This window comes from Protomyctophum parallelum (assembly GCF_964188405.1).
Source record: "Protomyctophum parallelum genome assembly, chromosome: 12".
Classification (NCBI taxonomy): Eukaryota; Metazoa; Chordata; class Actinopteri; order Myctophiformes; family Myctophidae; genus Protomyctophum; species Protomyctophum parallelum.
Genome location: NC_139712.1, coordinates 7,360,092 through 7,380,810, shown reverse-complemented (window position 1 = coordinate 7,380,810; position 20,719 = coordinate 7,360,092).

Below are 20,719 nucleotides of genomic sequence, written 5' to 3'. Positions count from 1 at the left end.
GTTTTAGTATGCTTTTGATTATTTCCCTTTTAGTTGCTCCGTGTGTCACAAATGTTTGTAAAAGAGATCGTATAGTTCATATTGAATGAATACTTATATATGCTTCCTATAATTTGTATGCCACAAAGAATAATAAAACAACTTTGGCAGTTTTACCACCTTGCCTTCTTAAATAACCGTCCTAGACTCGGTGAGTCGTAACATCGGCCCAAAATATTGTATTTATGAGTTGTCACCATCAGAGTTGTTTTTGACCGAGAATTGAGACATGATGACTGTTGCTGCTGAACGGTCTTTAAATAAATACATTATGAAACGTCTATGGGAAAAATTAATTAGACATTGTCTTTCGGGCTGCTCGTCAGAGGCTCTATTGGCACAACCGTAATGTTCTGCCCTCGTCGCGTCTAAACCAACCAATCTTTGGCTATTAACCATAATTAAATGTTTTTTTATTTATGTTTTATGAGGGACAGACAGTAGGCTGACAGGAAATGGGGAGAGAGATGGGGGGGGGGGGGGTGACATGCAGTAAATAAAGGCCGTCGGGATCGGGAGTCGAACCCGCGGCACACTGCCAGACTGGATTAACAGCCAAGGTGCCTGGACCGCTGAGCCACGGCCCAGGCCTTTTAACCATAGTTATTATCTCTTATTTTCTACTATATTACTATTTCGTATTAAAGGGATTGTGACATTAAAAAAAAGGTTTTGGAATTGTTCTTGTTTTTTTTTAGGTTTTCTAATCTCAATTGCACCCAAAAAACATGAACTTTTAACATTCAGTAGATTTTCTGTGATCTGGGGTTTTCTGGCTCAAACAGGTGCTCTGATTTTCCTGCTGTTTGTGATGTAAGATCCTGCAAATCCCATATATGTCAATGGGATTTGCCAGCAGATGTCACTGTTTTCACTGTGTTGCCTGTTTTCATTGTAGCTCAAAAGGCTTCCAAACCCCAAAGAAAACTTCAGACCACAGAAAATCCACTGAATGTTCAAAGTTCAGGTTTTTTGGGTGTAATTGAGGTCATAAAACCTAAAAGAAAAAAGAAAAAGAAAAGTAAATGAAAATGAATGTCATAAAACCTTTAAGAAGCTCTGTTGTTTCAGCACGACCTCGTCCTTTAGGGCGCTTCTCGCCCTCAGGCGTCTTTACTGGTTCTGTTACTGGTCCATTCTCACATGGACCAGGTTCTGTTACTGGTCCATTCTCACATAGACCAGGTTCTGTTACTGGACCATTCTCACATGGACCAGGTTCTGTTGTCTGGCTGGATGCATGAATATGATTTTTTCTTTTTAGCGACTAACTAACTCACAGAGGCGTGAGAGGAAGCACGCAGCACACTGCTACTGAGATTCATTTAATAAAGTGTGGTGTATCATCTCCTTATATGGACGTCGGCATGGTCACAGGCTGAATGAAAGAGGCTCTGTGAGGTTTTTTGTCACTTATAGTTTATTATAAAATATAGAGGATTACATATTTTTAGGAGGGGAAAAGAGGGGAGAAGGGAAAGAGGAAACGTGAGCACTGCAAGTGGTGTCTCTAACAGAACTGAAGAACTGGCTTTGTTCCACAAACGTTATATACCATCATAATGCATTGAGTCTATCCCACGCACGAGCCCAGAACATAAGTTTGGGCAGAGAGCCAATAGCAAAGCAACATCTAGTGCCATGATGTCATCTCTAAACTTTCGAGAAGTTCCTTGACCTATCAGGGCCTTCCAAGAATTGTATATGTGCTTATCTGTGTGTGTGTGTGTAAGCGTGCGCTCTTAAAACACTACGAGAGGGGTGGCGTGCGTGAATGCGCGAGCTTCAGGACCAACTCTGGTCCAATCAAAACCCTCCACGACTTGGGGTCTCCAACCGGCCCCTCATCCTTCAACAGCACCCAAAATGTGTGTGTGGCGCCCAACGTGGGCCTTATTACTCACGTGGAGGGAAACGTGCAAGTGTGTGTGTGTGTGTGTTTTGGTCCCACCATATGGTTTTGGTCTGAAACTGCCCAAGGCCCCTCTAGCCTGCCGATCAGATTTCTCCTCCAGCCTGGACTTATGCCCTCTCAATATTATCACAGCGTTGTATACCAGACATACCATTATAAGCAACTAACAATCAGTTTGTGAAATAGACATTAATGATATAAGTCTAACATATTGTGTACATGCATGTGAGTGCGTGTGTGTGTGTGTATAAGTGTGTGTGCGTGTGTATGAGCGTGTGCGCGCGTGTCCATACGCGTGCATGTGTGTACACGTGCATGAATTATTCTACAAAAGAAAGGAAAAGCTCTACCTAAAAAAAAAGAAAATATTATAAAGTTGATGTCTACGCTATGCACTTAAGGCTGTAAAAAGTGGTGGTGTAAATGAACATTGCAAACGTGTCAAACAAAGCTCACGTTTGTTTTAAGAAGAATCGCGGGATGGCGTCCGCGCAGCGCGGAGGTAAAACAATCCGCAACAACCAACGAGGCACCACAATGAAACAGAGAGACAAGGGGCCGAACGAGAAAGCTGATATGGAGGAGAACGGTGTTCACACGAAACCTGTTGCTGGCACGGAGGCGAGCACCGCTGATACGGAGGCGAACGCTGTCCACATGGAGCCTGTTGTTGTCACGGAGGTAAGCGCCGTCGTTGACGAGCCGACCGAAAGTTTTGACCGAGAAGAATTGAATGGCGGTGCAAGCGGCGGTGCAAGAAGAAAGGACAGCGGCATACGGGCCGAGGGAGCCCCGTGGAAACAGCAGCGACACAAAGGACCGAAGCCCGGGTCATTCCTCAGCAACCGCTACGAGGTAAATGAGGAAGAGGAGGCCACCATCAAAAGCATGAGAGGAGAGGAAAATGAAGACGCCATGCACGCCGATATAATGGCTGCAATTGAAGTCGAGTCTGGAGCAGTTCTGGCTAGTTTTGGCAACGACGAACTAGCAAGGATAGTGTTGATCACTATTAAAGCAGCAGTGCCAGCTATAGTCAAAGCACTGCAGAAACAAATTAGTGTGTCGGTGGACTGCCACAAGCTCAACAAAAACATCCTTGAAAGCAGATACAGTGAAGATATGCTGGAGCAGTACAGCCGAAAATAGAATGTCCGCATTACTGGAATCGACGAGACAGATGGAGAAACGGAGGACCAACTCGTGGAGAAGGTGTGTAAACTTGCCACAGCAGCAGGTGCAAATATCACAGAAAGTGACATATCCACTGCACACCGCCTAGGACGTGTAAGAAGACAAGACAAGATCCGACCCACAATTGTCAGGTTTGTGAGCAGGAGGAAAAAAGCTGACCTGATGAAGAAAAAAGGAGAGCTCAAAGATGAGGAACTGTACAAAGACGTCTTCATCAATGAGGATCTTACACGAATGAGAAACAAGCTGTTCTGGTATGCCAGGCAGAAATGTCAAAATACCTTCATAAGGGATGGCAGAGTCATCTGCAAGTCTGACAGTGGCGGTTTTGCTACAATTAACAATCCTGACGACCTGTTCCTGATCGGATACGAGGATGTGGACTACAAAGACTTCGGTATTGACGTGTAGGACAGACATGGAGCACAGACAGAAGATGCTGCGTCTGACCCTGGGGGTAGGAACCGGAGGTGGACTGCCCCCCTGGGGCTACGGATTCTCACCTTGAACGTCCGTGGAATACGAAGTAAGTTGGAGATCCCTGACTTTATCGAAAAATGTAAAGACTACGATGTACTGTGCCTAAACGAAACAAAAACTGACGATGTAGATACACCTGAGTTGACGGACAAGTTCAAAAATATGGGGTTTCTAATGTTTGCTAGTAACAGGCACAAGCTAACAAATTGGCGCTCTGGTGGAGTGATTATAGCTGTGAGCGTGAAAGTGGCTGATAAATGTGTGCAAAAATGTGTAAATAGTGACCTAGGTGTTTGCATAAAATTTAACAAACATGCACTCAGTTATGACAAGGATCTTGTGATATTAGCAATCTATATCCCACCATATAAAACGAGATACTCAAATGTAGGCATGTTCGATGAACTCACGCAAATAATTGTTGACATTGGATTAGAAAATAATTATTTTTTCATCTGTGGTGATTTGAACGCCCATACACAAGAAAGGGTGGATTATGTCATAGTTGAGGAGGATAAATGGAACCCAGATGAGAATGTCTGTAAAAGTGAGTGCCACGTGGGAATGCTGGAATTATTTAATATCCATTTGAGACGTTGGAAATTATGGCAGTGCGCTGTTAGACCTATGCAGAAACCTTGAGTTATGTAGGCCTATACTGAACGGTAGATGTGGGGATGACATACATTTTGGAAAAGTAACTACAGTAGAAAACAGTGTCATTGATTATATGATAGGTTCTCCTTTCATTTTGAGCCAGGCCAGAGGCTTCTGTGTACATGATTTTGACCCACTGTTTTCTGATAAGCACTGTATGGTGGAAGTGTCCTTGGAGGTAAACATGGAAAGAGTCCATCAACAGGTTGTGGGCCCTACGGAGCAGGTAAATAACGAAAATCAACAAATAGGTAAATGGGATCCACTCAAGGCAGACGAGTACATAAAACACATTCAGCTTGATAAATTGAATAAACTGTTAATTGACCAAGATAACTTATCAGTTGATGAAATAACAAAAGAAACCTGTAATTTAATGATTAATAGCGCAGCAGTCACATTCCCTAAAAGAATGGATAGACATAGAAATGCAAAGAAACAAAATAAAAAAGCAGTATGGTTTAACAAAGAGTGTTGTAAAAAAAGGAAATTATATCTTAAAGCAAAGAGAATGCACAAATTACATAAAAATGAAGTAACTACCAGAAATGTAAGGTTAAATAGTAAAGAATACAAGAAAGAGCTGTTTAAAGCCCAGAAAGAATATAGAAACTCGTTTAATAAGGAGCTGCTGAGTGTAAAGTCTAAAAACCCAAAGCTTTTCTGGAAGATGCTTAGTGGCCCCGGCAGAAATAAGGAGCAATGCCCAATCCCACCAGAGGAGCTCTATGAACACTTCAAGAGTCTTTCTGACTGGGATGTGCAAATGAATCAGATGCCAGAGGTTGATTTTGAATCACTCAACCATGATGACAGTGCTCTGAATGCTAGATTCACAGATCAGGAAATCAACGAGGTTATCTCAAAATTAAAATCGGGCAAGGCAGCAGGTATTGATCAAATCTTAAATGAGTATATCAAATGTACAGCAAGCATTTTTATGCCATTATATACAGCCCTGTTTAACAAGATCCTTGACTCTGGTATCTTCCCTGAAGTTTGGACACTTGGCATGATCATACCAATTTTCAAGAAAGGCAATACTGCCGACTGTGATAACTATAGAGGGATCACGCTTTTGAGTTGCATGGGTAAATTGTTCACAAATGTACTTAATGCAAGGCTGCTAAACTTCTGTGAAGACAATTCTATCTTGAGGGAAACCCAGGCAGGCTTTAGAAAGAATTACTCCACCAGCGACCATATTTTCCTCCTGAAGCACATTGTTGAACTATTTTGCTTTAAAAAGAAGAGATTATTCTGTTCCTTTATAGACTACAGTAAGGCATTTGATACAGTCTGGAGGGATGCCCTTTGGTATAAACTATCTAAAGTAAGCATCAAAGGTAAATTTATGGATATAGTAATGAATATGTATAAAAACGTTAAATCGTGTGTTTTTGTTAAAAACCACCATCTTCACAAGATTTCAAAAATAGCAGATAGCAGGGTCAAAGTGACACGCTATGCAGTAGATCGTCTATTTTCACAAAGTACATAATAGGTCTAAAGTGGTTTTGTAATAATCTATATCTAAGGCGTAACTATAGTAATTCAAGTTTTCAAATAATTGTGGTGGAGTAAAAAGTACAATATGTGTCTCTGACGTAGTGGAGTAAAAGCATGACAATTGGAAGTAAAAGTACATCAACATTGTACTTAAGTACAATTACTTTGTACTGTTCATAATGACAAAGGCTGTGGAATCAAACGGTTATACCTACAGTCATGAGTGATATCGCAGCATTTTCTATTGTCGATGACCACTCCCAGACACGGCGTGCACCGTCCGTCCACGACCTCTGTGAGACACAGCAGGCACCGTCCATCGATGACCTCTGTGGAACACGGCAGGCACCTTCCATCCAAGACCTGTGTGGGACACGCCTTGCATTCTCCTATCCTACCTGCATCCTCATCTGAGGGACACGGCAAGCACTGTCCATCAAAGACCAGACCTGGGCCGGTCACCCTGGGTCACGGCACGCACTGTCCATCGACGTGCTCTGTGTGTATGGGACACGGCGCGCACTTTCCATTGATGACCTGTTCGTATCAAGTTTTGCACCACCTGTCGAGGACCACTGTGGGACACACGCACCCTCCTTCGAAATACACCTCGTTTGTGGGACACACCATCACGCGACATGCACCGTCTAGTAGTAACGCAGCAAGGAGAGTGAGAATCAGCAGCATGTTCACAGCTCCTCTGTGGTCAGCAGATCCTCTCTGGTGGTGGTGGTGATGGATTTAGTGTTGGCCAAGGCTCTCCTCTTCATGCTGCTGTCCCTCTCCCTCCCCCTCTCCGCCGCCGTCTCCCCCGGCATGGGCCGTTTCAGAGCCCTGAGAACGGCCAGGCTGCACCACAGCATCACTAAGACGAAGAATAGGCATTCACCCAAATATAAGCACCAAATTATCTTGTCGATATTACCCACCAGCATGTATAACAGCGAAAACCAGACGGTGAGCAGCCAGGCCACCGCAGAGCAGGCCGCCCTGTACCGGAGGGGTTTGGACTTGAGATAGAGCACCGGGTGAACCACCGCCATGAACCTCTCCACGCAGATACAGCACTGGAACAGGGAACGTCCGCTGAACTAGAGAGCACCGGCAAATAACTCGAGGAGGGAGACACGCAGCTTGATGACGTCTGCGAGAAATAACCAGCCGGCCAGGATCTTGCACGCGCTCAGGTTGAGTGTGAAGAAGTCTGAGGCCATTGATCCGGCAGCCGGGCCGGTGAATACCAGCCACAGAACCCAGCCGTTGACGGGCACTCCCAGGACCAGGTTGATGGTCACGCTGGTGATGCGTACGATGTCAGCGTCGCTGCTGTAGAAGATGGAGGACTCGTTTGAGGTGTTCATCTTCCCCGGCAGCTTGGAATGCTCTGTCTTTTTCACTATTGAGTAAAGCTTTTTCGGAGAGACTGACAAATATACCTAGACAAAATAATAAACGGACAGAGAGAGGAACACAGCGATAAGTTACACTTTAATCGCCTATAGCAAAATAGCAATATAGCAAAAACCGGACCGGCGTCGGTCCTAATATGGGTCAAATATTAAAACACCTCTAACATAATACTATTCAAAACACCCTTAAAAACAATAATACTAATGAAAATAACACTACAACATAATACTACTAAATCAAAAGACGTACTAAATCAACAACATGATATTGCTCAAAACACATAATGTTATACTAAATGCAATCAGACATTTGTTGCCCTGTGCAGTGGTCCTGTCTGTGTGTTCTGTCTGTCCAGACACATGCAGTGTACCAGCTGTGCATGGATGGAAATGCAAATAGCCTACTTCTCTCATATTCCGCAATGTGTGATCCTCCGAACGTCAATCATTTAAGTATGCAAATTAGTTATGTATCGCGGTTAGAATGTCAACAAACACAATAACAATAGTGCTTTCTCACTGTTCTCAAAGGGAGACGGAATGGAAGGATAGGCCTAGGCTATATATTTAATAACAATAATAATAATAATAAGGGAACATGATGAGAAATGACTAATGAGCAAAGTAAAAGAATATGCAAATGCAATTTATAATGAATATTATTATATATGAATATTACAACCCCTATCACACAGGAAAGTGTATTTATGAAACTAATAATAAAACGATCATCTTAAATACTAAAATAGACGTGATAGACATGTATAAATAGGCCAAGCATGTAGGTATGCACACTGGCTGTGAATAAGGACAGTTTTTTATAAAGTGATGCAAAGTTTTATGAATGGCGGACTCATCTTTAAAGTGCTGTCCCATTTCTTTCACAACAATTTGGAGCCCTTGCAGCCTCTCACCCTCAATCACTTAAGTTACAGCTGACGTCACTAAAGTCAATGAGGGTCCAGGACTCAGGGCTTGAGGGAGGCAATTGGGATTGGGCCTAGCCTCAGAAACCCAGAAGTCTTTATTTCCAGGAAGAGGAAAAAAAAGGCTGGGTCTGAGACCACTTCAACTCCGCATAGAGTAATGCAAACGTTGATCACTCTCTGCTGATTTCTGATCGTCTGCACCTTTGTTAAATTGACACACACACACACACACACTCGTCTCTGTCGCTCCAACTAATTAGTCTCATGATGTCGCACAGCTGCGTTTAGATTCTCCCGGCGGATGCTTTTTATGGCCTATGGCCCTATGCCATAGAAAGCATAGGTGGAACCCAGGCTAGATTGGGCATAACTCTGGGGGAGCCCACTGGGTTCGAACTGGCAACCTTGCGGTTGCCATCCAGCCACTCTACCCCTGAGCCACCGCCGCCCCCCCCACATATACTGCATATAGCGCTACCACTGACATATTTTAAATGTACAGTAAAATAGGTATAAAGATTACGTATGCACATGGAATGATTAAAGCTATTCAGGAGCACATTGGTTTAAAGATGTGGTGGTCACATGAACACATGCAATAACAATGTTCTGAATAGTGTACTGTAGGTTCTCACAGCTTATGTTTATTATTAATTATCCATAATTGAATGTGCTTTGCGTTACATAAAGGTGAACATTTGACAGCTATAGGGTATAGGGGCACAACACATGCATTGTCCACCAACTTGTTTGTGTTCGTTTTGCATGTCAGTATCCATTACACACGTCTCCATTTGGTTATTTAGACTCTGTGGTCCTTTGTGTTTGTTTTTGTTTGTATGAGATATGCCCCGGCAAGCAGGGGGGGGGAGGATCAGTAAAAAGTTCCAAAGATTTTGACCTCCCTCACATGACTCTCAATAAACCTTTTTTGATTTAATACATTCCTTAAACCAGATTATCTGTCTCTAGTGTGTCTTTTCCTTTGTGGGTACCTGGCACATTTCTGATTATTTTTGCATTACAAATACACTGTAATGCACTAGTGTCAATTAATCTCAGTTGTAACTTCTTGCTCCAATTACAAATTCAATCTTTGTCTTATCTCGGATATTTCAACTCGTCATCATGGGGTACGTGAATATGACTATAACAGTATGATTTGATTTGTGCTGCTTTTCACATCGTGTTGTTGATGTTGGGTGGACATGTCAGATATTAGAACTATTTGCATATCCAGCCACCAATGAACATTAACAGGTGGTACATTGCATGTGTAACCAGTTCATTGTCCGCCCTGAGACTGGGAGGTCGGGGTTCAATCCCCGGCCGGGTCATACCAAAGACTATAAAAATGGGACCCAGTGCCTCCCTGCTTGACACTCAGCATCAAGGGTTGGATTGGGGGGTAAATCCCTGCGACATACTAGCGTCATGTCCAGGGGGTGTACTTGTACGTGTACTTGTATCAAGCTGCCTCGCGCTACAGAAACAGGAGATAGGCTCCTGCCCTATGGGCCTCATGGCTCGGCAAGTCCCGTTAGTCCGAACATGCATTAAGGTTGGCGAACATGCACTGCTCCCGTGCTTGCGGTTATGTTTAGGTTAGGGTTAGAGATAGGGATAGTAATTTCGGAACAATGAACCTTCTGACTAATGACACGGCAGCGGCAAGGCTACTTACTTACACTGACAACAGAGCACACAGAGGTCAAGGTCTGATTGCAATTATTAGAGCTAAGATTATGTTTAGATTAGTATTACATTATGTCTTTCGATTAAATGTCGTAGTGTCAAAGTTGTTCTCCAATTAAATTACATTCTACAACAGGTCGTTAAGAGGAAGCAATCTGATTGGTTGAAACAGCCTTCTAGCTGGTGGTTTAACCAGCACTGTTCACCACCTAATCAAAACAAAGAATTCAGCTGCTCTGTTCTCCCAGAGCGCTAGCAAACTCGGTGGCTAGGCTAGCTAATTTCTTTGGACATTTGTGGTCGTAGTGACTACATCTGTCATTAAAAATATATTTTTTTTCAGCGATTCTCTTTGTTTTAAGGGTAACTGTTGTAGAATAGCAATATTACACTCAAGGGTGTTGTTTAACGTGATTATTGCCCTCTCGTGTAATATTGCTTAAATTACAATCTATCTCTGATATTTCAACTATGAGGTGACGGTCTGCTTCAAGATTGTGACTGGGAGTGAGATGTGATTAGTTCTGCAGAGTTTCCTCGTTGTGTTGGTGATGATGATGATGGATGAACGTGACAACTGTCAGAATATGAGAGAAGTATTTGCATTTCCAGCCACCAAAGAACATACATGTTTGTTTCCATGCATGTACAGCTGCATGTGTCTGGACAACAGAGGACACGTATAGTACAAGACCTGCACTGCACAGGGCAAAAAGGTCTGATTGCATTTAGTTTAACATTATGTGTTTTGAGTAATATTATGTTGTTGATTTTTGTTGCACTGCGTGAAAAGAGGAGTTAACGGGCAATTACGGGAACTGTATTTTCCCCATAAACCTCAAGTAAGTAATATACGGTAATATACAGGTGTGATGGTACAATTCGGGAGTTCACGGGAGTTTGTTGGAAAGTTTAACGGGAGTTTCCTGTAATGTATACATCCGTATTCCAAGCTTTTTGTGCAGTGTTGTAGATGCATGTCTTTTGATTAGTATTATGACAGTGGCATTCTCATTAGTATGATGTCGTATGTATTATTATGTCGTATAGTTTCATACTTTGTATATGTTTTAGAGGTGATGTGATTAGTGTTATGTTAGAGGTGTTTTATTGTTCGAAGTGTATCTTATCACTTTATGTTCCTCTCTCTCCCTGTCTGTTTATTATTTGTCTAGGTTTATTTGTCTGTCTCCTAAAAAAAAGCGCATCCCAAGCTACCAGGAAGATGAACGCCTCAAACGAGTCCTCCATCGTCTACAGCAACAATACAACACAACACAAGGACATTTTACAAATCAGCAGCGCAACGATCAACCTGGTCCTGGGAGTGCCCGCCAACGGCTGGGTTCTGTGGCTGGTGTTCACCGGACCGGCTGGAACAATGGCCTCGGACTTCTTCACGCTCAACCTGAGCGCGTGTGAGATCATCTTCAGCGTGTTATATCTTCCGGCCATGTTGGTCAAGCCGGACATCCGCCTCTTGTCACTCTTCATCAGCGGTCTGCTGTTCACCGGGCGTCCTCTCTTCCAGACGTGTATCGTCGTGGAGAGGTTCCTGGCCGTGGTTCACCCGCTGCTCTATCTCAAGTCCAAACCCCTCCGGTACAGGGCGGCGTGCTCCGCGGCCGCCTGGCTGCTCACCGTCGGGTTTTCTCTGCTGTACATGCTGGCGGGTTTCACAGAGATACTGCGTTACGTTCACGTGGGCAAATGCCTGTTCTTCATGTCCGTGATGCTGTGGTGCAGCCTGGCCATGCATGTATCATATGTACATGCATATGTACATGCATATCACACACACACACAATGTCCAACCGCTGCTGTTGCCCCCGCAACCAGACTACGGATAAGCGGTTGAAGATGGATGGACATTGTGTGTGTGTGTGATATGCATGTACATATATAACACATATTTTGTGAATTGGAGAGGGAAATCTAGAGCTCTCGAGGTGTTGCCCCCACAACCAGACTACGGATAAGCGGTTGAAGATGGATGGACATTGTGTGTGTGTGTGTGATATGCATGTACATATATAACACATATTTTGTGAATTGGAGAGGGAAATCTAGAGCTCTCGAGGTGTTGCCCCCACAACCAGACTACGGATAAGCGGTTGAAGATGGATGGAGGAAAAAATAAAAAAATAATAATAATAATATTACATTTTGTTTTTTTACATTCTTTTTTTTTAAACTTCACAATGTATGTATGTATTGGTATTGTAATTGAGCACATACTCATTCTAGCACATACCTCACCTCTAGCACATATGTTTATTGGTAAGTAATTCTGTATTTCTATCATTTTCAGGTTGAGGTAAACCAGGGAAACCAGGTCAACCAGGTCAGGTCGATCCTGTGTGGTGTCATCTGGATTCCTGTGGTTGGCAGCCCCAATCCTTCCCATTCACCGCGACACCAGGACTTCTCAGCGAGGCAGCGGCTCTGCAGTCCAGCAAGCCCACCGACTTTCTGGAACTCTTCCTCACAGAGGAGTTGTTGACGGTCATCGTGAGGCAGACCAACCTTTATGCAGCTCAGTGCATCGCCGCTATGCCACCAACGCGTCACTCAATCAGGGTCAAGGCATGGAAGGACGTCAACCTCAAAGAACTAAAAGACTTCTTTGGTCTGTTCTTCTTGACCGGCCTCATCAAAAAGCCAGAGTTGGCAGACTACTGGTCTACAGATGAAGCCCTGTCCACGCCATATTTCGCGTCGGTGATGTCCAGGAACAGATTTCAGCTGATCCTGAGGTTCCTGCACTACACAGAGACTCGGGAAAACCCTGATGACCGGCTCTTCAAGATCCGCCCCATCTTGGATTACCTCGTCAGCAAGTGGCAGGAGATGTTCCAGCCGTCACAGGAGATCTCAATCGATGAAGGGACGTTGCTGGGTTGCCACCTTTGAGATCTTGAAATAAGGGACACTCTTTACACCTGCCGCGGCCTTGCGGCGCAGGCGTGTGCAGCAAGGCCGGCAATAAGTTGAAGCAATAAGTTGAAGCAATACGTTGAAGCAATACGTTGAAGCAATAAATTGAAGCAATACGTTGAAGCAATACGTTGAAGCAATAAGTTGAAGCAATAAGTTGAAGCAATACGTTGAAGCAATAAGTCGAAGCAATAAGTTGAAGTTTCCCTTCAACTTATTGTTTATGGTATGCTATCCACAACTTTTGAAGTTTTCCAAATGAGCATAACAACATCAGCAGCCCATTATAAAATATATGCCAGCGACCCCCATAAGAGAAGATTTTTACACAGTGATTCTCAACCCATTTAATTTCAAGTACCAGTTTGACATGCATTAGTATACAGACCCCCATTTAATAGCATTTCTATCTCTGGGACCCCCAATTCATATTGTAAAATCAATGTTAATTTAACTCTGATGGTCCATTTGGTTCCATTTGTACACTCTCAGAGTTACAGACCCATAAGGGTCCATTTTGTTCCAAACTATAATTTAGCTGGGGACCCCCTGGAACTCCCTCAAGGACCCCTGGGGTCTCACTTTGGGAACCACTGGTTTAGGCTACTTTAGGTAGTGTGTGCCTCCCGCTAGAACAATTGTGCTGACTTTAATATTTCCTGTGTTTTGTTTTGTTCATTATTGTTAAATTCAGTGTTGACGTGTAGGGGCTATTTAGGAAAATAAGGAACAAACTGCGTTCCTTATTGGTTCAATAAGGGACGCATCATTTAATTCTCAAATAAGGGACGATTCTGTATTTTAAGGGACGGGTGGCAACCCTAGTGGCGAGGACGTTTAGCCTTCCGTGTGTACAACCCGTCAAAACCAGCTAGGTATGGCATAAAGTCTTACATTATGGCCGATAGCGCCACAGGATATTGCCACAATATGCGGCCCTACTGTGGCGTCTATTCATCTTTGCTGGATACTGTCACCGGTCTCCTTGGTGACTTGGTAGGTAAGGGGTACATCCTGTTCATGGACAATTTCTATAACAGTGTGAGCTTGTCTGAACATCTCCTGAAGATGAAGGTCCATACCTGTGGCACCATTCGGCGAGGCCGAGGCCCACCCCCAGAAATCAATGACGTCACAGTGGCCACCCTGAAGGAAGGTGACCGGATTGCCATGACTTCAGGGAGTGTGATGGCTGTTGCTTGGAGGGACTCCAAAGTCGTCAGAATGGTATCCACCTACCACCAGGACACAGTGGTTCACAAGAGAAAGTGGCAGAAAGGCGGCACCCAGGTGCCATATGAGAAGCCTCAGGTGGCGGAGGACTATAATCAGCACATGAACAGGGTCGATCTGTTGGACCAACACATAAACTATTACCCCTGGGCCAGGAGATCGTCCAAGTGGACCACCAAGTTCATCATGTACCTCTTCCAGATCTGTATGTACAACGGCTTTGTCCTCTACAGACAGCGGAATCCGGCGGGTGGCTGTAAGAACCTCAAGTCATTCATTCACTCAGTGATCCTGGCTTGGTCCACCCCCACACGAGTCACACGGAGAAGGCCGCACAGAGACAGAGAGGAGAGTTGCACCACTCAGTTCACAAGAGTGTGATTTTTGTTTTTGTCATGTATTTATATCTCAGGGAGGGGGGGGGGAGGAGGAGGGGGGGGGAGAGAGGGGAGTTTCACAACTCAGTTCACACAGGTGTGATTATTATTTTGCATCACTCAGTTCTGAATTTTTTTGTATGTCATGATTCATATCGTTATCTCTCAAGTGAAAGTTTGAGAGCTTATTCAAAAGTGGTTGTCTCAAATTATTTTCTCAAACCAAGGTGTATGCAACTGTATATGTAAAGTAAGTAAAACTGTATAACTTCTACTTCAAAAATGGGCCTTTTTGAAACCAAGGTGTAATAACATGCTTATAAGTAAACAATGGAACATAATTCTTTTTTCGTTGTAAAGTAGAGACTTTGAGATTCCAAATAAGCTATTGTGTGTCACTGTAGTCATATCACACAGGTTTTTATGGGACTTGACAGATTAGTGTAAATGGGGCCTTCTTTAGTCGGCGCATGGTGTTTTCAACGGCCTAAAACGTAAAGTAGAGATTTAAAGCTTTACAATGAGCTATTGTGTGTCACTGTAGTCCAATCACAGAGTGTTATATGGGGCTATAAACAATATCAAACTAAAACGGCTTGTAACTCAAAACTACTAAAAAAAAATGCCTTTTTTCAATGAAACCAAGGTGTACTAAAATGCTTATAAGTAAACGATGGAACATGCTAGGAACATAATTTTATTTCCGGTGTAAACTAGAGTCGTGCAGCTTTAAAATGAGATATTTCGTGACATTGAGGTCATATCGCACATTTTTCTATTGTCATTCAAAAAGTCAGCCAAAGTTGGCCTAAGGCACAATAAGATGATATTAAGGGTGGCCATAAGAGCCTGTGATCTCACCTGTCCTCACATGATCGGGCCTGCCAGGTACAATACTACCACCTAGTGGACAAAAGAGTAAATTACAGAAATAAAGTGCGTTTGCGTGCAGAAACTACTATAATGGTAGTAGAATAGTAGAATATTGTAAAATGTGTAATACAATAAATCATTGTCTTCGTGTAAGTATACTCAATTGGGGAAGTTTCATGGTGATAATAAATATTGTTTTCCCCACTCAATTCATAAGTAACGTTCCAGAAAACTCACTTGACTCCCTTGAATCCCTTGACTCCTTCAAAACCGCTCTCAAAGGGCACCTACGGATGGCTGCAATTTGAAACTGGCCTCTGTAAAATCTGAATCCCCGCCACCGCCCCCCCCCCCCCCTTTCCCCTCACTGTATATGTATCTTTTCCCTTTTTGCTTCCTATATAATGAATTCCTGTTCTGTTCTTTAACTACATATAAGTGTCTATTTGTATGTCTCTAAATGTTTTGATGAATTGAACAATGTGGACCCTGTTGTAAACAAGTGTAATGCTTAATTGGGTCGTCCACTCACAGTTAACAGTCTTTGTATTGAGTTTGCGCTTGAAATGTACTGTAATTCTAAAAACTGTTAATAAATATTTCAATCAATCAATCAATCAATCACTGATGTAGTGGGTTAAGGCCTTCCCAGTCATGTGACACCCCCAATCTCCCATATTCAGGACAGCTGAGACACATGGCTGCTCACTGAATAAAAGAACGGGAGCCACATACAGCCATGTTTTTGTGTTTGCCTCCTTGGTCGTGTGTTGGGGTTGTTTTTGTGTTTGCCTGCATGGTGGTGTGTTGGGGTTGTAGGTGCAGAGAATGTCATTGATGGTAAGCAGTATATTCCAGTATATTTCCAAACTATGAGCTAAATCTTGAGTGTTCCTTATGATTAGGTGTCATCCTTGACTCAATTAAAATTTGCACATACAAAAGTTGAGCAAGACTGAACTGCTTTAGATTGGCCAGACCATATATACCAGGGGTACTCAACTGGCGGACCGCGGTCCGCGACCGGACCGCGGACCACCTCTTTGCGGACCCCAAAAAAAAAAAAAAATGTTTTTTTTTTTTTTTGTTTTTTTAAGTTAATAATATAAATAACATCAGATGGTACATTTCTCATGTGAAATTGCTGCAAAGCCCCCCAAAATGTCCCCCAAGGGCCCCCAAAATTCTGGCGCGCGCTATGCGCGCGCGCAGTGTGGCCTGCCAGGGCGCTATGCGCGCGCGCAGTGTGGCCTGCCAGGGCGTATAACTCCCGGCCTGATTTGGAGTTCCACTCCAGGCCTGCACTCTGCACCCCATTCTTGGTTGGGTGGAAGGCGATCTGATTTGTATAAGCTTGGCTTGACCATACTAAACGGGCATAGAGCCCCGCTCTCCGATGGACGCCGCGCATGGGACCGGACCTCGGTCTTATTCAAAAAAATATTTGTGGACCTTCATCATTTCTAGTTGAGGACCCCTGATATATACCATTGCAGTGCAATGGTATATATGGTCTGGCCAAGGCTGTCCCCAAACATTCAAGGTTCGAATGTTCGCTCGTTAGGGTTGGCACTCGAATCTTAATTAATGGGCTTGAACCATTCGTTTTTTAAATATCATTTTTATTTAAAAAAATATATATTTTTATTAATTTATTTTTTATTTTTTTCCTTTTTTATTAACTTGAAAATATATCTTGGCGAGAATGCGATATGAACGTGTAAAATAAAATAAGTTTCTAGTGCATTCCTGTCAGAAGTTATGATTTTTTAAAGAAATCTCTCCTTGTTCTGCTGTGCACATTCATTTGGTGATTGGAGACTCGCGTCTCTCTCTCTCTCTCTCTCTCTCTCTCTCTCTCTCTCTCTCTCTCTCTCTCTCTCTCTCTCACAAACACACGCCAGCTTGATCGCTGATAGGGGGAACTGTTCTTACCAGTAGCAGCCATAATATATTAGCATATGCTCTCTAGCATGATAGCATCACAAAATGAGTGAACTCTGATCATTGTTAAGCAAAACGGTCACGGAGGATCTGCTTTTTCCCTGTGCCCACTTCTTCTGAAGCCGCATTCATACACAGGTGGAACAAATTAACGAGGAACAGCTAACGAGCAACGCGCAGATCAGCTGTTTTCGTGGTGTGTGTGTGTGTTGTGAGAGACGAGAGAAGAGCGGGGGAGACGCGCTGTGCGCTCTGTTCGAGACGGTTATTTTTTAATGAATTAAAAACAAATGGTCCGAATGTTCACTCGGAAATTCCTGCCGAAGTTCGAGTCCTAAAATAAGGGCTAGGGTACAGCCTTACATTGCACACAGACAAACTGTTGTTTATGCATGCCATAATATTTTCCCATATCTCTTATTGTATTACTTCCAGTTTCTGGAGCCAGTCAATCACCAAACCAATCAGTAACTAATTTATAAACAATATATGAAGATAAATAATGGACAAAATATCAACCTATGAAATGGTATGCCATTGCAAAATCCTTAGAAAATAAAATACAATATGCTTAGTTTTGACAGTTTTATTAAATTCTCCTTTAGCAAATAGATTTTAAATGTGTCGGCCAGAGGTAACATTTAAAAATGTTGATTGTCGACTGTATTTTGGGAATGTTATTGCTTTTGCATGTTAGATTAGTTTATTTTTTGTAAACGATTGTTTTTAGTATAGTTAGATATTTGTATAGAAAGGCCTAACCATTAGCCTCGGCTATGAACCCCATATATATATCTTACAATGCAACGGTTTCATGATTTTATAACTAGATAGATGCATTGTTTTATAACTAGATAGATGCATTGTTTTATAACTAGATAGATGCATTGTTTTATAACTAGATAGATGCATTGTTTATAACTAGATAGATGCATTGTTTTATAACTAGATAGATGCATTGTTTTTAACTAGATGGATGCATTGTTTTTAACTAGATGGATGCATTGTTTTATAACTAGATAGATGCATTGTTTTATAACTAGATAGATGCATTGTTTTATAACTAGATAGATGCAGTTAGATGCATTGTTTTATAACTAGATAGATGCATTGTTTTATAACTAGATATATCACCCTGGGATACTTATACTGGCTGCTTTGTTTTCGCTTAGTTTATCTGCTGCTAGTTCTGCTTCTCACATTACATTTAGTTTATCTGCTGCTAGTTCTGCTTCTCACATTACATTTAGTTTATCTGCTGCTAGTTCTGCGTCTCAGATTACATTTCAACGTTTGTTTTAGAGACATTATGACCGATATCATATTGATATCAGACAAAATGAATTGCTGTTATGGCCGATAACCGATATTACCGATGTCGATAACCCTATCATTATGTGTTAAACAATTATAATAATTTTGTCCATTCTGAAAAACACATGTACAGTATGTAACAAGGTATCTGCACTGCAGGCTTAGGCAAGTCAGATTAAACTTTAATACCTTATTTTTAATATTGTGATACATTGTTTATCTGTAAAGACAATCGGACATATGTGTATTAATCGGTTCGATTGATTAATCGGATTATTCAGAAAATAACTAGAATCGGCCGATACCGATGTGTTCACCGATTGATCTCCCATCACTGGTTTGTGTCATGGTCTGTCACTCTACAGACCATGTCTCCACATCAGCCACTCCCATTCTCCATTCCCTCTCTCAGCCCTTGTCACACACCTGTTTCCACCCCCTCTTCAGCCCAACAGTGCCATGCCCATTCCACACCTGAGAACACTTCTGCAATCACCCTGCTCCCTATAAGACTGGACTAATTTCACAAACAAACTGTCAGTACATACATCCTTGTTCCTGTGTTCTGCCTTGGACTCCCCGTGTGTTATTTTGGGCTTCTAAGAGGTATTTGTGATTTGTATAGCCTTAAGTTTTTTGGACTTACTGAGTTTGCATTTATTGCTTCTTGACGTTTTGCATTTTTTGGATTTTGGACTGTACTTCTTGCATTCCCTACTTTTTGTTGTTAAACTTATTAGGCTTAATAAATAAGTTAATTTGAAACCTGTTCTGCTTTTGTCTCTGCATTTGGGTTCAGTCTTTCCTGCAAACCGTAACAGAATGTACTGACCATAAATGAACCCAGCAGAGATAAAACTTTTTCATAGAAAAGTAGTAGAATTTGAAAATGGTTTCCCATCTCTTGGCCTCTCCACCTAAACTGCTTGCTGAACTCCAAGTGGAGATATCGGTACAGCAGCAGTGGTTCAAGGAGAGACCATGGGTAAGCCATTTTGTCCCCCACCTGGATGTGGTCCTTGGGAGGCTCAAGAACTTTGAAAATGCCTCAATTCCCCATGCGTCCCAACCAGTTCCCTGCTCTCTCAGGCTTGGAGTGGTGAGTCTAGAATTAGCTAGCCCTGATAAGTTTGCTAATCAGCAGAAGACTCAGTATATGGACTTGCGTTCCTATTTTTGCAGTAAGGCCAAAATTCCAGTTTTTTCTGAACAACTTCACGCCCCAGATCCTTATCTGGGCACACGCCTGGCTCTGGGAGGTCCCCGTAGTGCCAACAAACGGGGCAACATCCCCCGGGATCGCCCAGCAACCAAGCCCACCCGGCCAGCCATCTCCAGTCTGCTGTCAGCCCCTAGCCAGAGACCAGTGTCTGCAGCTCCCCCTGCAGGCCTGCCACCCATGTTGGCCGTTCCGCCTCCAGTGTCTGCAGTTCTACCTGTGGTCCAATCTGCAGCATCCTCCGTATCTCCTGGGTGTGCAGCTGCCCGGCCCTCCGCTGCCCGTCCCTCCGCTGCCCGTCCCTCCGCTGCCCGGCCCTCCGCTGCCCGGCCCTCCGCCGCCCAGCCCTCCGCTGCCCGGCCCTCCGCTGCCCGGCCCTCCGCTGCCTGGCCCTCTGCTGCCCGGCACTCTACTGCCCGGCTCTCTGCTGCCCGGCCCTCAGCCTGCATCCCCGGTTCCTCAGCCTGCAGCCCCAGTTCCTCAGCCTGCAGCCCCAGTTCCTCAGCCTGCAGCCCCAGTTCCTCAGACTGCAGCCCCAGTTCCTCAGACTGCAGCCCCGCCTCCCATGGCTGCAGCCCCGCCTCCCATGACTGCAGCCCCGCCTCCCATGACTGCAGCCCCGCCTCCCATGACTGCAGCCCCGCCTCCCATGTCTGCAGCCCCGCCTCCCATGACTGCAGCCCTGCCTCCCATGACTGCAGCCCTGCCTCCCATGACTGCAGCCCTGCCTCCCATGACTGCAGCCCTGCCTCCCATGACTGCAGCCCTGCCTCCCATGACTGCAGCCCTGTCTACTGTACCTGCAGCCCCGCCTGAAGCCCCGGCTCCACCTGCGGCTTCCCTGTCATTTCCTCCAGTGTCCTCTGCCTCGTCTGGTCCTCCTGGCCTACCACCAGACAACACCTCTGCCTCGCCTCGGCCTCCAGGCCTACCTCCAGGTGGCACCCCCTTCTCGTCTCGGCCTCCAAGCCGACCTCCAGACGGTGCCCCCCTCT